This window comes from Sinohyriopsis cumingii, unplaced genomic scaffold, assembly GCF_028554795.1.
Source record: "Sinohyriopsis cumingii isolate HCF-2022 unplaced genomic scaffold, ASM2855479v2 utg000229l, whole genome shotgun sequence".
Lineage (NCBI taxonomy): Eukaryota > Metazoa > Mollusca > Bivalvia > Unionida > Unionidae > Sinohyriopsis > Sinohyriopsis cumingii.
Genome location: NW_028315879.1, coordinates 4,635,045 through 4,655,773, shown reverse-complemented (window position 1 = coordinate 4,655,773; position 20,729 = coordinate 4,635,045). Strand labels below are relative to the sequence as shown.

At 37.1% G+C, this 20,729-nt stretch overlaps 1 protein-coding gene and 1 long non-coding RNA gene across 5 annotated transcripts in view; one reads left to right on the top strand and one right to left on the bottom strand.

Annotated features, from left to right (window-relative positions):
• Positions 1–20,729, top strand: part of LOC149774468 (uncharacterized) — a 149,127-nt gene that overhangs the window by 37,801 nt on the left and 90,597 nt on the right. Inside the window, exon 1 of one of the 2 annotated variants that reach the window (XM_089945208.1) lies at positions 4,652–4,783. The exons of the other annotated variant lie outside the window; for it this stretch is intronic. The gene's annotated coding sequence lies outside the window, so the exon portion shown is untranslated. Of the gene's footprint in view, positions 1–4,651; positions 4,784–20,729 lie in introns of those variants that run through there. 2 annotated transcript variants of the gene reach the window in all.
• The window catches only part of LOC149774469 (uncharacterized), a 64,840-nt gene continuing 56,885 nt past the window's right edge, over positions 12,775–20,729 (bottom strand). For all 3 annotated transcript variants that reach the window (XR_016416834.1, XR_016416832.1, XR_016416833.1), the window contains exon 4: positions 12,775–13,114. This is a non-coding gene — a long non-coding RNA (uncharacterized LOC149774469). The remainder of the gene's footprint in view (positions 13,115–20,729) is intronic.

The window sequence follows — 20,729 nt, the reverse complement described above, 5'->3', positions numbered from 1 at the left end:
TCCCTGTATCGCTTTCCGCCACAATTAATACACAACTGCGATTTTCCTCTTACACCGACGTGACAAACCAAGCACGGGAGGGGGCCAAGAGAACCATTACGAACGCTTTGTAAATGATACCCGCAGAATTCACCTCTACATGATTTATTGCACGGGGTTGTCGACCCAATCATCAACCATTTGCAGTGATTCATTATACTATATTCTTTCATTTAAATACTTGTTTTAATTATATGGATGAGTTTGAGAGATTAGCAGTAATTAAACCCTGGAAAAATATTAAGTTCAATCTCGATAGAGTCCTCAAGGACACACCAAAAGCGTTAATAAACGATAAAACCCTGTTGAATAAAATACGCGATTGTATCAATGAATTCAAACGTGATGGTGCATCTCATAGTTGGTCAACATTTCGAATTGATGGTGTTGTTGATGCTACCATGAACGACAACCGCGCAGCAATGATAATATCACAACTTGACGGTAAAAGGTATTTCTTCAGAGTAAAATTCATTATCCGGGTGGAATCAGGCGATTGGATCATACGTGATAAATTTGAACCAGTTTTCAGCGACAAGAAAACAGTCACTGTCAGCCGCGACTCCAAGCCGGGGTTGTTAACCGGAATTGACAGACCATACTATGAACGAGCGTATCCTGAAACAGCAGTTGTTTATGGAATATACCCGTTAAATAAGAAACCTGATATCGGAAAACTGAAACCGATGAAACAGTCAACGGGGATAAATTGTGTAGCAGAACGAATAATAGAGCATTTTACAAATGCGTGTCGAGGAAACAAATTGACTGATTTACGACGTAGCAAAATCAACCAGTGGGAACTAACCGTAAAAGAGCGTGGAGCGACCATCAGCGACATAGCGAGATTAGAAACGTCGTTGAGATTTCCAATAACCGTTACAACGATAACCGGTGAAGTATTATACGAATCGAAGTATAAATCGAAGGGAGCCCCAATCAAAATTATCGATCATAACGAACACGCATGGACTGTTTCGTTAGATACTTTACAAATGTTTCTTGAGTGGTTGCTGCGCGCGAATACAGCGGTGATCATGTGTGGGGACCATGGCCAACCACCACCATTTGTCGGCGAGGGTCCACATGATTGGTTAAAGGGTTTTGTGGACTATTATGAAGAAACCGATACTGATTACCGAGCACTTGATGAACAACTGCGCGGGGTTAAAAAACTAATCAGATTACAGCCGGATAGAATTCAATGTGAAATAATCCGCGAGGTGATTCCGGAAACGCCGTTAAATGAATTCTGGGAAACATGGAGACCAAACGATTTAATTGTAGCGAGCAGAAAGATAGTCAGAGACACACTTCAGCGGAAGTTGTTTGCGTTGCATAAGGAAAGGTTTCCAACGCGCCCAGTGCCGTTGTGTTATAGACCCGCTGACACACGGCGGCAGAACATTGAAGTTGAAATCCCGGGCCCGACAGCGTCAGGGATAAAAAAACAAATTCTCGTGCTGAATGATATCGTGCTCGTTGATATCAGCGTCGTCGAGGACGCGCTACGTGCTGATAAATCCCCGTGGACGCTAGGATACGCAACAACAATACATTCCTCGCAGGGACTAACCATCACGGACACAATTGTTTGGATAGTTGATAATCGCATCGAATGGTCGAATCTAGTCTATCTTGCAGTGTCCAGAGTACGAAGGATAAATCAGCTTCGAAGAATTGTTGTTGACGAAGTCACTGACGAAGCCGGCGACAAAGTTACCATCGATGCAAGCGTCATTGATAGAAAACTCTCGGGTTACCGCCAACAGGATAAAAAAAACAGCGGCGTTTTGATATTGATGCCGAATTAATAATCTCGCTACGACAACAACAGAATAATCACTGCGCGAGTTGCAATTGTATAATGAGTTGGCGTTATTCGGATAAAGACACTCGCCAATTTACCGTGGATAGGATCGATAACAGTCTCGGTCATGTCAAAAACAATGTGAGGTTGACCTGTCTTGAGTGCAATAGACGCAACGGCGCTAGTTAAGACCACGTGGGGGCAATTGAGTATCGTTAGGTATCACTTGTAGTTGCTCGCGTGTAAATCCGCGCTGAGGAGCAGTTGAATCCAGTCTATAGATCGGTGATCTACCAGTTGATCGTGTTATCGTTGATATGTTATGTGTGGTAACACTCCAAATAGGATCAGTAGCTCTTTTTTTACCGCCTTCAAGCTCTCCTGGTTCATATAGATATCTCACGGTAACATCGCCGAGAATCGGCTTGGAAACGCTATTTATTTTTGATTTTCCGGGTATATACTCGTATTTAATCGCGTCGCTGGGCTTCATGTTGATTGCTCGGGTAATCTCGTTATTTAACGCTGCAATTACACCTGGCAACCTTTTGACCCATTCTCGAGATCGTTTTTCTTGGATGAATTCCTTCGCGTATTGATATCCAAATAACCGTTCAGCGACAGTCCGATTGAATCGTTCAACAATTGCCTGATCACGATGTAGCGCAGTATGACCTCGTCGTACCGCGACGCTATGATGTTTCAGCGTTGATAAAACAGCGCCGCGAAATTCACTACCAGGATCAACTTGTAATAGATTTGGCCAGCGCAGAGGACCTCTTCGATAAATTCTTTCAAACGCAGCGGCTACTTCAGTTGCTGACTTTGTTTTTAACGGCTCCGCTTGTTTGTATCGACTCGCAACATCAACTACAGTTAGCGCGTATTTGTAACCGTTGTCATGCGGCAAAAATAGTATATCAGCCTGATGAACTTCATTAGGTACGCTAACATCAAAGCGCGAGAAGTTGATTTGTTTAGGCGGTGGTAGATAGATTTGCCATATAGCCTGTTTGGATAACCAATTAGCCGCAACGGCCCTTGTTACTTTTGCAGCGCTTGCAAGCTTACCAATTGCGGCCTTCCCCTTCCAGTATCCTCTCGGAGAATAATAGATGGATTCCATGTTGTTATTATAAACGCTAGCGTTTTCAATTACCAGCGCGAGAAGCTCCGCTTCCAATCATTAATTTACCTTTCATAGCCGATTTTACCAACCATGAGGCCAATTTTTCTTTGAAGGATTTATCAGGAATAGCATTTAACGCGTGAATTAATTTTACGTCCGCGATATGACGCTGTTGCAGATCGCTACTTTTGTAAGCAACATCATGAGCATGACACGCCTTATCGATAGCGTTTATTGGATACTCACCGGGTTTGGGCTGATTTTGATCATCGAGTCTGATATCTAATCGTGTTCCGGGGCCACAGTAGCTATATCCTGGGAGGTGTTTTTCTCCTGGATACTTTGCCCACGGGGTTCCGGGGAGTTTTGATAACTTGGCTGCAATATCACCTCCTCGCTTTTTTTTAAAACATCTCCGGGTCTAATAGAAATAAATCTAAATTTCTTTATACCGCATTGTACACACTTGCCAGTAAGCGCCGATCTGTTATTTCTTGTTGTAACGGTTGTCATATCATTTGTGCCAGTACGCACTCTACACTTTACACAATATAGATCCATAATTTATGTATAGAGACATGAATATAATTGACTTTTCAGCGACTAAAACAAGAGAACCAGTTAAGCATGTTGCAGCGTTACCAAACTCGATCCGGATGATTATCATCGGACCATCTGGATCCGGCAAGACGCAATTGTTACTCAATTTAATAATGAGATGGATGAAGTGGGATAAGTTGTATTTAGTTGCTCCTAGCGTGGATGATCAACGATGCTACGAGGTGTTAAAAGATTTCAACGAGAATGCATCAGCGATCGCTAAAAAAAATGTCATCGAGTTTATTACGGATATCAATGATGCACCGGGTATCGATGATATTGATGGCGACGTTAACAATCTAGTCGTGTACGATGATGTTATGTTAGACAATCAAAAAAACCCAGCTAGGATATTTTCCAGAGGCAGGCATAAAAACACTGACGTGATATATGTCACTCAACGATACACTCAGATTCCAAAAGTAATCAGAGACAACTGCAATATTCTTGCTGTATTCAACGGCGTTGATACACACACGCTACGAAATATTTGGCAGACATGGTGCGGCGGTGACATGGACTTTAATGTTTTTCGAAACTTTTTTAGTCATGCTCAGTCGACCCCACATGGATTCGTAACGATAAATTTACATGATCCTCGGACACGATATCGTATCGGACTTGACCAAATATTCGGTTAGTTGTAAATAATTTTCATTGTAAGCAGCAGAGGGGGCAATGACATCGACGCGGTCGTCGATGTGCTTACCGGACGCTGACGACGCTGGGGATCGACGCGCAGAAGGTGTTAATTAAACCAAATGACGACGCGACGATCCCCCAACGACGTCGTCGTTTTTTTTTTTACCAGGCGCTGACGACACTAGATCGTTGAGTGCAGAAAGTAATAATTAAGCAAAATAACGATTGGACAAAATGTCCGATTCGCCCCCCCTGCTGCTACCTAAGTAACACGATCAGCAGGCTCATGTAAACGTATTATTTTGTACATCGCCCATTTTTATGCGTACTCGGCTTTTGTTGATAGACCTCATGCACAGGTCAAGTGCTTACAGTGTATTAAAATACACGTGTTATTGTCAGTGGTAGATAATGCATTGTTTAAAGTCAAGTATTTAACGTGAACCAACCGAGTTTTGAGCAACAGTATTGGTTATGTACCATATTGCACGGTGACATTATCAGCCATAGAGAATTCACGAGAAACTAGATGTACAAGGAATATTACCCACAATTCTCTATAAGTAAGTTAAAATCATTTATATTAGCTCTATACTGCTTGACACACACACATATATATATATATATATATATATATATATATATATATATATATATATATATATATATATATATATATATGTGTGTGTGTGTGTGTGTGTGTGTGTGTCTGTGTGTGTGTGTGTGTTACATAATTTCACAATGTTTACAGATACATATCGACAGTCTAACAGATTAAGAAGGAACACTTAGATTGTACACGCACAATAATGTTTAGTAAGTATATTTTACGTTAACAGCATCGGAAATGGTGCGAAAGCGCCAAAAGAAATTGAATTATTGTCATGTGACCGTTTTCCTCTTACTTTGTCAATTTCATAAAATTAAATACGTTAGTTATCTAGAAGTGTGCATGGCGCTCTTCTTTAGTCACGATGCTTGTTTGTACTTTATTAGTCAAACTGCAAGTCATCGCCCCGGTGGCCAGTGGTTAGAACGTCCGCCTCAGATGGAGTCGAGTCATATCAAAGACTTGTACAAATGGTACTTACATTTGCCTGGTTAGGCGCTCAGCATTAAGAGGTCGGCCTGGTGTCAGGATAATGTGGCTATGTGTTGTTACACGAGGCTACCTGCCTGCGGTATGATGCCCCAGTGCTAAAATGTCACACTGCAGACATCGTAGCGATAATATCCAAAAACATAAACACACACACACACACTGAAGACAATTAATTGTCTTGTTGAAAAGATCAGTCTCTATGCGATAACTTTTAAATAACAATTTTCGAGACAAAGCAAAGATCTTCCGGAGAACTGATGTGGTTTACTTGCTATGCAAGAGATGTATGCGTTCTCATTTATGCGGGTGTTAATGAGCAATGCCATTATCTGCTTCCATGCGATCATATTAAATTCCAAATTTCTCAAGTTCATCTGTTTAATTTTTTAAACTGATCACTTCTATTCAGGCATGATGGTATGTGATGCTCACAGTGAAAACACAAGCCCTTTTCCTTAATGCCAGTTCTGCAAAACAGTGTGCATTAAACAGGCTGATGCAATTGAAAATAGTTGTCATCCAAGCCGATTTTTAGATATTCTATTTGCCCCAAACTCATGTGTTTACTGCTATGGGAGGCTAGCTCTTCTTCCTAGCCGACTATTGGTAGTTCCTTATCAACATACTGCAGAGTAACTCTGGAAGGTGTATATGCCTGACATTAATTTCAAGAACAACACCTAGTTCACAAATATATCCATATCTTTAAATAGTAAACAATAATAGCTATAAAAAATGTCACACCATAGCCTTAAGTTAAGAAATTTGTCAGGGGCCAATTTACGAAACTGGACCCTGGCACCTTAAAAAGGAAGATTTACTTACCTCCGAAATCGAAGAGCTTTACATCGTGCAAAAACTACGCACATACGAAAATGCAGATTTGACAAATAAAGCGCTCCAAAAACCAGCGGCAATTTTACGCTTTGCAAAAACAAATATTAATACTTTCTTTTAAAGAATTGTGCTTAGTTTAAAACTGCTTCCAAGATATGTATAGACTGACTTCAGTAAGTCATGAAAATTAACAAAGTCACGGGCCACGTGTTTGGAACTAATTTGTTGCTCTTAACATACAGACGTGACCCCAGAGTTGATCGGTGAAAGGATAATATCCAAAGTTAGATCGTAAATCGCCAGACAGTCATTTTTTTCGCGAATATGACGCAGAACGGTGAAGTCCAGTGTTCCGACGAGCGCTTGTTGAGTGGAGCATCAAACACACAAGAAGCGGTTGAGTGATCAAGGAAATGCTGGCATTCATCGTTCGGTATCTACTTGAATTTGTCTGCAGTAGAGTGTTAGATGAAACATTCACTTTGAGAGCTGACAAAATTGTATTACAGCATTCAAGTTAGTTACATTTTTAATTTTAAATATGTAGTTGGGGTTTAATCGTCTGAGTCAAATTAATTTTAGCGGTTAATGTGTTCAGAATACCTCGATCATGTCAGACAGATTCATGTTTGGTGCCACGATTCAAAATATGTGTGTATTGCTAGTTTGCATGAGACCTTACTCAAAACCATCCTGGTTGTTCACGATTATTTACGATGTTTTGACTCCAAAATATCAGTGATTTTATTGGTTTCCTTTTATTGTCCCATACACACAAACTCTTGGTGAGCAACAAGCTTTGCGTCACTGTAATGAACACGAAGGAATACATACATGTCAAGCAAAATGGTAGAATAGACTGGTTGGTTTGAAATAGTCACATATAATCTAAAGACATGGGGGGAGAGGTATGTTTTATCAGTACAATTAAAACGAATAACACCACGCAGTAATTGTTTCCCGTTTCCTCTCGATTTTCAGAGTATTGATGCATCGTGAATATCAGGAGAGGCATTAAAAAAAAAAAAATCGGTCAATAAGGACATATTGTTACTAAAAAAGCAATTATTTTTCTTTCAAAATAGATATGAAATTTGTTAAAGCAAAAATTTCCATTTGGGAACAAGATATCTTAAAATTTATCCCCAAATAGTCCCCGTGCTTACAGTGGGATAGCCTGTTTTCTCTTAAATTCCTTGTATGCGATGTTTCAACTTCTTTATTCAAGTGTGTCGTGATCACCCAGCACATTTCGTTAGAATTGTGTTCGGTTAACGAGTGCTTTCGCCGAGTAGGTCTCCAATCCCGTTTGTGACGTTTGCTCCATGTAAGAGGACTGAACTTTTCTTCTTGTTTTTATCCACAGGAATGTTAGAAATGTATCCGATACTTGAGAACAGTCGTAAAACATTAGATTCGGCCGAGCCAAATGCCTGAGGTTTCACGAAACAAAAATGCGTATTCCGAAATCACACCCATTTGATCCATTATACAACGCTGTATTTAGTAAATTACTATTTTGATAGCACCCTTGCAAAAATATAGAATGTATGAGATCAATAATTCTCACAGCGTTCTAGTAGTGCAGTTTTTATTTGAAAGTTTGAAGCAAACACTCTTTGTGTCCTGTATTACTAACATAAAAGCTGACTTAGACACACACTCATTATCACGCTTGACCAAATTTTTCAGTCGTCAAAACGTATTCCATGAGAATGAGCTATTATGTTGTCCTGCAGTTGCGTAATATACTCGATCAACTCGATCAAATGGAAAATCGCTGCTTACGGTTCAATGCACTTTTATGCCATTTTCAGTATTGATAATGTTTTGTGCTATATCAGATATCTGCAATGCTTTTACCAACTTTACATTACATTTTTGACACTTGTGAATTGTATTATAGAATAGCAAACATCGGCATATGCTAATTAAAAGGAAATAAAAACACCCTTTTATAAGTCTCACCTGTTTACTCCAAGGGGAAAAGATATTAGTTTATTTTTGGGTGACAGATGTATACGTTTTACCTGCTAGGTTCTTGCGTTTCTGATTTTTTCTTTTTGAATCTTTAAGTATAATATTTTAAATAGCCAATGTGTGCGCGCGTGTGTGTGTTTGGGGTGTGGGTGGATTAGGATAATCCTAGAATGCTAAAATGTTTTAGAAATAGTTGTGAAATAACGGCGCTCCAGCTGGTAAAAATTACATTTATTTTATTTCTATTGGAAATTGAAAGCTTGAATGTAAATCCGCTGCATGCTTGTTATGTTTAATGTGAATTAAAATACAACATTTATCACATAAATAGTCCCTGTACCATTATTGATTAGCCAAATAAATTTCAGTGTTTAGATGTACAAAAAACATGCACACAAATCAGACCGTAAGCTGCTGTATTCCCGTCATTTTACTAAACATGTTACCTGAAATTCATTATTCAAACTTTAAATATGTTCAATAGGATTTCTAATACATATTTTCAATAACAGTTCTAATACATATTTTCAATACGATTTCTAAAACATATATTCAATGGGATTTCGAATACATATATTCAACAGGATTTCTAATACATATATTCAATAGGATTTCTAATACATATATTCAGTACGATTTCTAATACATATATTCAATAGGATTTCTAATACATATATTCAGTAGGATTTCTAATACATATATTCAATAGGATTTCTCATAAATATCTTCAAACGGATTTATAATACATATATTCAAACGTATTTCACATACATATGTTCTATACGATTTATAATACATATGTTCATTTGGATTTATCATACATATAGTCTATGGATTTATAATACATATGTTCGGTTGAATTCATATTACATATAATCTGTTGGATTTATAATACATATGGTCTATTGGATTTATTATACATATATTCTATTGATTTATAATACATATGTTATGTTGGATTTCTATTACATATGGTCTATTGGATTTCTAAAAAATATGGTCTACTGGATTTTTAAAACATATGGCCTATTGGATTTATTATACATATGTTCTGTTGGATTTATAATGCCGTTGTTCTATCCGATTTCTAATAGGTTTGTTCTTTACTATTTCTAATACATATGTTCCATTAGATTTTTCATATATATTTTCTTTGCGATTTCTAATACATATGGACTATTGGATTTCTAATACATATGTTCTATACGATTCCTAATACATATGTTCTATACGATTCCTAATACATATCGTCTATTCGATTCCTAATACATATGGTCAGTTGGATTACTAATACATATGGTCTATCTGATTACTAATACATATGGTCTATTGGATTTCTAATACATGTGGTCTACTGGATTACTAATACATATGGTCTATTGGATTCCTAATACATATGGTCTATTGGATTACTAATACATACGTTCTGTAGGTTTGCGTAGTTTTTTATTATCAGATCAATCTTATTTGTTTAGTATTACACACACATACACATACACATACACACACACACACTACATATGTATGTATGTATATATGTATGTATGTATGTATGTATGTATGTATGTATGTTGTTGTTGTAGGGTTTAACGCCATTTTTCAGCACACGACAGGCTATACATGGAGGCCAGTATTACTCGAACCCATGCAGAGAGAGGTGAGATGGCAGTGATCCGTAACGGAGAACGCTTTAGACCACTCGGCCACTCGGGGCCCCTATGTATGTATGTATGTATGTATGTATGTATGTATGTATAAAACCGCTCCAGTGGCCTAGTGGCTAGATAGTCCGTCTTGGACGTGGGAGGTCGCGGGTTCGAACCCCGGCCGAGTCATACCAAAGACTTACAAAAATGGTTCTTACAGCTGCCTCGCTTGGCTCTTAGCTTTAAGAGGTTAGTGTTAGGACTGGTCGGCCTTGTCACAGATGATAATATGACTCATGATAATGTGACTGGATGGGACATGATGATACATGTCTGCGGCATGATGCCCCAGTGCTAGACACCACTATACACTGACACACTGAAGACATCGTAGCGATTTGACTGACAAATTGTTAAAGCTATGTTAAAAAAATTAAATACACACACACACACACACACACACACACACACACATGTATGTATAGTCTATATATATTTCACATTCTTTACATATTTTTACTGAGAATACATCAAGTTTCATAACATGTGTGGGATTCATTTTATTTGAGCAACAAGGGCCAATTGTTTTGCCTTAGCTAACTTTACCTTGGCTATTTCAACAAACAAAGCTTATTCTCAGTGTGTAAATACAATATGGCTATAATCGTCTCAGTCCTTAACATGGAGAGAAGGCAGATTAGATTAATCTATATGCAGTACCTTATTCATTGATTTAAAGTCTTACGAATTTTTTTTATCCCATTGTTTGTATAGGACAATGGTGAGTGGGGGATGGATTGGATGGAATGGGTGGAGCATGTATTGATTTGACAGAATGCAAAGCTATCTTGTATGTCTTCCGGAATAAATTCTATCGGCATAGTGCACTTATTTAACAGGAAATATTGCATAAGGTCACACGAGAAGAGCATATTCGATACGAATTATGAAAGCTTTGCAAATTTGACACTGTTTTCTGTTCAGTAACTCTGTAAGGTTGCAGTAGTACTCTCCCCCACCCACCCACCTCATATGATTTAGGATTCCCCATGACTGAAGCTTGCAGTATTATAAAGTAAATTTGTCTTATAAATTAGTGATGATGCTAAAAACGTTTGCACTTTGAAATAATATTGAAAGACAGAACCAGAAGCCTGCGTAAAGTTATACCATAGGATTATTCATGGCATGTGGGACACTTATTCTTGATATAAATTGGGGGCCCCGAGTGGCCTAGTGGCCGAGTGGTCTAAAGCGCTCTTCGTTACGGATCACTGCCATCTCACCTCTGTCTGCGTGGGTTCGAGTCTCGGATTCGGCTAATGTGGATATGTGAGAAAGCTTGCCAGTAGCTTCTCCTGGGTCGGTGGTTCTTCCTGGGGTTTTCCCGGGTTCTTCCTCCACCATTAATACTGGCCGCCATGTATAGCCTATCATGTGCTGAAAAATGGCGTCAAATCCTACAACAACAACAACAAAAATAAAAATTAGATTTTAACAGAATCTTTGCATTGATTAGCTCTGTAACACCAGTATTGATTAACGTCAGAAAATGTTTCGCATTAATCTTTGTTCGAAGTCATTTAAATAATCGTTAGAATACATATATCACAGCGTTCAAGAATCTAAAAATGACATGCGAATTTCGTTAGGTTTACCATTGATTCTTAATTTTCATTTCCTAACGCCTCAGTTCATATGAAGTAATGACATTGCCGTACTCGTCTAAATTGTTGTGATCTTTCCCGGCTACGCTCTCGAAACCAAAGCTAAATAAAGGCTACTAAGATGAAAACGAAACGCCGCAACCCTTTTATCCAATTTGCACTGTAAAGTTCTGGGGTATATATATATATATATATATATATATATATATATATATATATATATATATATATATATATATATATATATATATATATAATTTGATTCTGAATTTTATGCACAAGTGAGTACATGAAGAGATCACAAAATGAGATGATTCGCCTGCAAAATCAAATCTTAGGACAATACTAGTATGTATGTATGTATGTATGTATGTATGTATGTACTAGTTTGTATGCATGTAGGTATGTATGTATATGTATGTACTAGTCTGTATGTAGGTAGGTAGGTAGGTAGGTAGGTAGGCAGGTAGGTAGGTATGTAGGTAGGTAGGTAGGCAGGTAGGTATGGTTTGCTACATGGATAGAGTTTTGGTTTAATGGTTCACCAGCACAATCATGTCTACGTGGAGTCAACTAAGTTTGTTTTATAAAAATACCTAAAAGCTCCCTCAAATATAATGAAGCATACTAAACAAAGATAGCGGGAAAAAAGATTAACATCTTTAAAACACAAAATCAGTTTTTATGTCTTTTTTCTTCTCGAGTCATACCAAAGACTTACAAAAATGGTACTAACAGCTTCCTCGCTTGGCGCTCAGCATTAAGAGGTTAGTGTTAGGACTGGTCGGCCTTGTGTCAGGCTAATGTGACTCTGTTGGACATGTATGCGGCATGATGCCTCAGTGCTAGACATCACTATAAAATGTCACACTGCAGACATCGTAGCGATATGACTGAAAAATTGTTAAAGCTACGTTAAAAATGCAAATCTCTCTCTCTCTCTCTCTCTCTCTCTCTCTCTCTCTTCTCTCTCTCTCTCTCTCTCTCTCTCTCTCTCTTTCTCTCTCTCTCTCTCTCTCTCTCTCTCTCTCTCTCTCTTGTAATGCTTTTTCACGAACGAAAGATACTATTTAACTTACATTAAAAGTTTTTCTTCTTCATTGTTTACGAGAATTTATAAGTAGACACTTAGCGCCTTTGGTTTGGTTATCTTTATCTAGGAGATGATTGACCACGGTGTTATTGCCCGAATCGGGTAATTAATAACATAAAATATGAAGTTAATGGATGTGACAACAGAGATCTGAGCAGCGATATGGAATAGAGCAACACGAGCCAACGTATATGTAAAATATAACAATTTAATGAATTGCATAAACAAAATGAAATTGAACATGACATTTGATGGATACAACTTTCTCTTAGGTAAGTAAATAAGTTAAATAAGTAGAAAATTATAAGAAATGCAATTAGCCCTTCTGTTATACCGATAAAACAAATTTCATCTTAGAATCGAGTGAATGATCGACATCATTTTGTTCGGGATGCCTGCGTAACATGATAACTTCGGGTCCTCTCACAGTCAACGTTGGTGATAAGTCAGAGTTGTCGTATTCCTTTTCCTTTTCTCTATATCTCTCCAGTCTCTTCCGGCTCATTAACCGTAACCTGGTTGTCCATTCTTCTTTCGCTGTGCGGTGCAGGTATTGAACTATTTTTCCCCTTGAAATAAATGAAACTGCAATATAAATATTTGTCAGGCTTTTTTACTTATAGGATCGAACAATAATCCACATTTTATTTCACTTCAGATATTGTCTTATCGCAATGCAACTGAACTAAGGATAATTTGTCTCTCAACCGAATAAGGCTAATATGGATCAGTTCGCAACCTGACGCCTGTACACAACTCTATTATCATGAGATTAATGTATTTTTCTAGCAGCTAACCGAATTCATACAGGGAACCATGCCATAACTATACATCTTGGTAAATAGTACTGCGCACCTGTTGGCTATACATCATTAACTGGACTATCTCGGTCGCCATGCGCCGATTTCTCGCTTGAAAAGAATTCACGAATTAACTAATCAAATTAATTAAGGGGCTTAACTCCTTGTTTAAAACGACAAAACTTGCTAACTAGCAATTCAATGATATAACATTTCCAGATATAGAAAAATCAATTCCTAGCATACATATGACATATCATTTAAGACTGATAAATATACAAATAACACCCCTCATTTACCTTAGCCGATCCGGATTAACATTATCCAACTGCCAAAAATATAACACGCCATCGACGTTGGAATAATTTTCTATATTCTGCATATATTAATAACTAGCCTGGAAAAACTCTTTTCATGACATTTCAAAATGGCTCAAATGGTCTCTGGATTGTCTCTACCTTTTTTCATCTACTTAACCCAACGTTAACTTCTCTTTTATATTTCGGATCATTACCCTAGCGGGTCATAATAATACAAAATCAATCATGCATCAAACTAGAGCAAATCCCATCCTTCGCAGGCAGTGATTTATTGTGAACCTAGCCTATACAACAAAGTTAATTGTTACGTGTCAAGCTGACCACGAGAAAATTTGTTGCACCCTTACATACGTGCATACATACATACATACATACATACATAACATACATACATACATACACACACGCATGTATATATATATATATATATATATATATATATATATATATATATATATATATATATATATATATATATATATATATATATATAGAAGAACTTCTGTGGACTCTAGTTAAACTATTGACTCAATAAGAAAAGAAAAAAACCCATTAAAATGGCATTGCATTAATATTCGAATAAGGTATATTAAAGAGACCACCCTACCGTTTCTACTGTTATTTTGACAGGTTCTGGACAAAAGATTTTAAATGCAGAAGGAAATGCAATCTTTTTATAAAAATGGAGTTGATCGACCGGTGTGATTTAAGCCTTTGTTTGAATAATCGATAAGTGAAAGGTTCTTTTATGAATAATTGAGATAGAAGATGTCAGTAGTGGCATTAACGTACATTGAAAAGATAAGATGTGTCCCTGTTAAATGACAAATGTTATAATAAATGATTCCATTTGCTCTTTGTCTTTTTATTGTACAGGGCATTGCCACATACAACTTAAATTTTAATGAATATTCAGTGCATGAATACGTTGGTGGGCAGTGGTGATTAAGTACCTGTCATAATTTACAAACGGCTGTGAGGTTGTTTAATGTGTGTGTGTGTGTGTGTGTGTGTTTGTGTGTGTGTGTATGTGTGTGAAATAGACAGTAAGAGAGACAGACAGACAGAAATAAGAGAAAGGGCACCCTGCAAAGCAGTGCTATGTACGTATGTATGTATGTATTTATGTATGTATGTATGTATGTATGTATGTATGTATGTATGTATGCATGCATGTATGTATGTATGTATGTATGTATGTATGTATGTATGTATGTATGTAGGTATGTGTGTGTATGTGTGTGGGTGGGTGGGTGCGTGTGTGGGTTAGTGCGTACGTGCGTGCGTGCGTGTGTGTGTGTGGGGTATGCTGAGTAAGTTTATGTATCCTCATACAAAACAAATATAATTATTTTTTGTATAAACAGTGCTCATTCGAGAAGGCTTAAACCCATTGACGCCATTTCAACTTTCTTGGGGGGGGGGGGCACAACTTGGTGGGGGGCAAAACTTGACAGGCTTGTTAATTTTCGTATATTGGCAACATCAATTTTACATTTTACAGCACATGTAACTCCTGGTGTTGGGATGTCACCCCGCCCCTCCCAAATGACGTCCCTGCTTAACCTTCGCAGGTACAACTTCAGAATGGTACGCATCCTAGGGCAGTGGAAATCAAGAAAACGTAAAATACATTTCAGGGAATGATGATGATGATGATGATGATGATGATGATGATATCTATTTTAACTGGCGTTTTATTTTTCAAAACATGACATTTTGCTGAGAATATTAACCATTCAGGTTCTCAACTGACTGAATTTTTCTCACTCCACTAATTTCCTTGCCTGGCATTTAATAAATCAAGCACGTACAATTAAGATGAACTTTTGTTACAGATGATGTACCTACTTTGAGTAGACTTCGATCTTCTTTTATTATTATTATTATTATTGTTGTTGTTCATAATATTATTATTATCATCATCATCATGTTCATGATTATTATCATCATCATCATCATCATTAGTCATAGTAATAATAGTATTAGTAGTAGTACCAGCAGCAGTTTAGTAATAGTAGTAGTACTAGTGGTGTCAGATACAGCGATGTATTTTGTGTAAAGGATAGTTACCGTTAGAAATGTAGTTCTGAATCACTTTGTCACATTTATAAATGCAATAGCTGCAATTTAATTTGCGAATCGAATTGTCAACAGAGCATTTGAAATCGAATTAGGTAAACGTCAAATCTCACTTTTTGTGAGATTATCAGGGGTTTTTCATGCTACGACTCATGCTTTCTGTCTCGACCTAGCTCATTACGAGCGTCATGACGTCTTAATTCCAGTTGCTGTATTATTAAAAATATATTCTTCGTATGTACGTTGTGTTGTTGAGCGGACACGAACAGCTATAACTACAGTCTGTGTTGTGCTGAAACTTGCTCGAAGAACTCGTGTTAGACGAGGTGTTCTCGGAAAAGGGCTTTAAAATAAAGATAACCACAAAGAGATGTGTAGGTACTTACAGGATGGGTTTCATCCACAAAATATATCCCGACTCAGAAAAGAAATTCATAATTTCGGAAAATCTATTTCCGTGACCAAAATTTACTTTCTGATCAAAATTTGATTGCTGGGTTGACTCGCTCGCGTCTATGACTGAACGTCTTGACATCTTGGAAATTTAACAATGAAATTTTGGTCACGGAAATTAATTGTTCAAAATACATGCAAATGGCAATAAATGTATGAATGCTATGAAGTGTTGTGGAAACCATGAACTAAACTTTTCGATTTTTAAAGCGTAATGTGTTTTCTTTTTGCGTCACTGCTTTCAAGAACAAATAAAACCAAGAAAAACATAGATCAAATGAACGAAGTTTCTCTTTGATCTACAAAAATGTGTATTGTTGATGGATGACGTTATGAATTTCTTCACATTACAACTTATGTCGTGATAATCTCATATAAAGCGCAAGAACGGAAATCAAGGACATAAACATAAAGGCTCCATCGTTGGTCAATTCTACATCAAATCCATTCAATAATAATAATAATAATAGCAGCAGCAACAAAAAAAAAAAAAAAAAAAAAAAAATTTCAAGATTTCAAAACTCGTTTGCTGACACTGATCATATGTCTACTGTGTACTCTATGTTTATATACCCATGTCACAATCTGCATATATAAAGTATCTCAGTAGAGGTATTGATTTAATATTGAATTTATGAAAGAGTTGAATAATGTCCAGGTTTTGCGATCCTTGGCGATCAAAAGCTGGACATTAATCAACTCGTTTCATAAATTTAATATTAAATCATTACCTATTTGATATTCTGTTTACCACATTGTCTTTATTTCAGTGGAAATTTTTTGATATGAAGAAGGACAAATAATTTTGTTCATTCTGACACTATGCAGCTTTCATTTGTTGTGCGTAGAAATAGTTCCAAACAAAGTTGAACTAGTATTAACGTTTAAAAGTAGATTATACTTTTCTTACAATCTATTAGCCTAAGTCGAAGAACAAGCGTCCTTCCTAATAAACAGAACATTTTACACAAACAAAATCGTTTTTCAACACAGATTGTCCAATGAGCGTGATGTCGCATTGTTTGATGCAGTACAGTAGACGATCCATGTTTACGTAACCTAATGTCTGGCTACTGGATGCAGAAATTCCCATATTTGCTACAATGTATTTGTGGCCAGATATTTGCAGTATTTGATATGGAACAGTAGACTGCATAGAAGACGCAGGAAATTTTTTTTTAGACTGGTTTGCATCACATATTTACTACGTAAATATGCTTTGGTTGGATAAAGTTATGTTAGTTGGTAGACCGGTGTATGCGAACCGAGATGTGTTTATTTACTTCTGTATGTGTGTGTGTGTGATTAGGATTTTTGAGGTAGCTTTTAACAATTTCTGAGTCATATCGCTACGATGTCTGCAGTGTGCCATTGTATAGTGCTGTCTAGCACTGGGGCATCATGCCACAGACACGTAGCATGATGTCCTACCCAGTCACATTATCCTGACACCAGACCGACCAGTCCTAAGACTAACCTCTTAATGCTGAGCGCCAAGCGAGGCAGCTGTTAGCACCATTTTAGTAAGTCGCTGGTATGACTCGGCCGGGATTCAAACCCACGACATCCCGCTTCCGAGGCGGACGCATGTATACAGGGTGGATTCTATATTACATATATACCGTCCCCCCTCCATTCCCTACCGCCCAACCACCCCACTCCCCGTTATCAAATGAGCAATACCCTTCGTTTTACTTCTTGTTGTTGTTCTTGTATTGTGGTTTTACGCCATTTTCCATATGATGGATCACGATGTTATTATTCATGACGTAGAAAAACACATGTGGGGGGTAAATAGGCCATATTCAGACAGACGAGACCATTTTCACCCATTCTATTTCTTGAGTCGAGTCGAAAAATGACCGCCAAAATGTTCATTGAAAACAAAAAATGTCAGAAGGCGGGCTTAAAAACCTTTTCCCACGATCAGAGCCAATCAGTAAAGAGAATACTGCACAATAATTTCATGGGCTTATTTGAACCAATCAGAAACACATAAAGTGATATGTTCACATGTTATTATATTAAAAATATGAAACTGCACGCGCTATAGGCATAGTGTACCGACTATGTCATAAATGTGGCTTATGTAATAACACGTTATAATACCATAAACGACACCATAACATCATACATCAAGTAAAGCGTAACAAACATTGAATGCATGACAGTCATTTCAATATATTGTTCTGCGTTTCGATTAGATGAAATCATTATCGTTCATCATACAGTAAATAGATTATTATATCTGTGCTTACTTCAAATCAAATTTAGAAACCCGTCGAAAATATTGAAGTTACTAGACTCGTTTGATAAGTTTCATTGGAAACGAGCGCTCATTTATGATCCTTTACTGAGGTTATACTTGTTTGTGTATGTATTGAATGACCAGTCGGTAACGATAGCCAGGTTGCCGAGTAATTTATGGTGACCATTTAAGTTCCGTCTGACTTGCTAGTCTAAATGACCGGAAAATTATAATACTATTTGCGTAAAATTTAATCACTACCCTTATGTGTAAACAATATAGTACTCATGACCTCTCTACGAAAGTGATATTTTTCTATGTAGAAGAAATCTAGTAGGTAACAGTATCCTAAAGTATGCTGATAATTATATTGAGAAAAACATGCCATAAATATAGATTTATTTTGTGATGCACAAAGAGCCGGTTTTCATTAATGAAAAAGGCACTGTTGAACTAACATGTCACACAGCTCTCGTTGTATTGTCCAAAGTCTAAAGAGAAAGATTCTGTCTAGAAAGGATTAGTTACGTGAAGTGTATATGTTGCAGGTGAGTTCATTTACTTTTGCCTTAATTTAATCTAGAAAATGTACATGCCGATTGATATATGTAGTGTGTTTCTAAACCATCCTAAGTACTATGAGTTGTGTTGTTTTAAGTTGCAATGCAGGTCTCATGTGAGATGGGACAACATTAGCGCTTAACGCTAATCTTTGCGTCGTTTGGAAATTTGGCGTTAGCTATTCTATGTTCAGCACGCTTCGACCGCATAATTTTGGACTTCAGCTAAGATACGTTCTATACACTTTGGTTAAGCATTTTGATATTTGGCGTTTTCTACGCTACGTTCAGTACGATTAGACTGTATGAACTTTGAAATTTGTCGCTAGGTACGTGCGTTCAATGCACTTAGACTGGATGAGTTTGGACATAAGGCATTAGCCACGCTACGTTCAGTGTGCATTGTCTGCATGATTGTGGACATTTGGCATTAGCTACGCCACGTTCAGTACAAATAAGCTATAATTTTTTGGTCATTTGGCGTTAGCTACGCTACGTTAAGTCGGCTTAGACTGTAAAACTTTGGACACTTGGCATTAGCTATGTCACGTTCATTATTATATGCTTATTTTTTCCCTGTTAACTTTACATTGCCAGAATGGTGCAGTATTACCCGATATTGAACCAGCGCGACAATACACTTATAGCATTCACGTGCTTAAAGGAACTACTTTCTGTTGTAAACAAACAATGGACGCAGATGCCAGCACTTCTGATTTGTACACAAATCATGTACACTCGCGTAAGAGGCTCTTTACGTTGTGATTGTTTAAATTTGTTTCTAAATGAACTAAAACAGCTGTTTCGTGGACTGCCACATACCATCTGCTTTGGCACATTCCGCGTTGACACAATGTTTCGGATTTAGGCTAGCTACAGTATATAACAGACGCAAGATAAGGTCCTTACAAATAACATACAAGTGACAAATCATATACTCTCTTCTTTAGCTGGTGATAAGAATGGCAAAATAAAATGTACTTACAGTTTTACATCCTGAATTTCCTCAAAATATATTTTCTTATTTCTGGAAATCCGATTTACATGAGTCATGTCGTAAGTTCTCAATCTGGATTACACATTTCGAAAGTGTACTGTAATTTCAATGATAAGTGCGACTACATCCTCCTTACTGCACTCAAAATGAAATAAGCATTAAATTCCATAGCGCCTTTTTGATAATTGCAATTGAAATACTTCATATTTTTCCCACATTATGATTTCAGACATTCAATGACAGAAACAGAAACACATTTGCAGATGTCAACACGCTTCTCCCTAGCTTCTTCAATCTCATGTATTTTATGTGGAATTGTCACATACAAATCCAGTCCATAATCACGAAATTTCCTAGAATCGAGAAAAATACCAAACTCTATTCATTCCAGATGAAATGGAAAAGTTGTTGCAATGCACATTCATTCACAATATGACTCCAAATTTCAATTTTAACTAGACACGTCATTTTCTTTCGAAAGTTATGTCGAGCGCGCTACTAAGTTCAAATTTATCTGGGCGGAGTTATGTGCGCAGTAATAATATTGATTTGTGCAATGATGAATATGCGCTTGTGTATTTAGTTTGAAATGCGGCATACATTCATTTACGTTGTTTCTTGTAGTGTATTTTGTTTATATAATTAAGCCTTAGGTAGAATTAAAAAAAATGAGCATATAATGAAAAGATTACTGCATTTGTATGGGAAAATATGAACTCGGTTT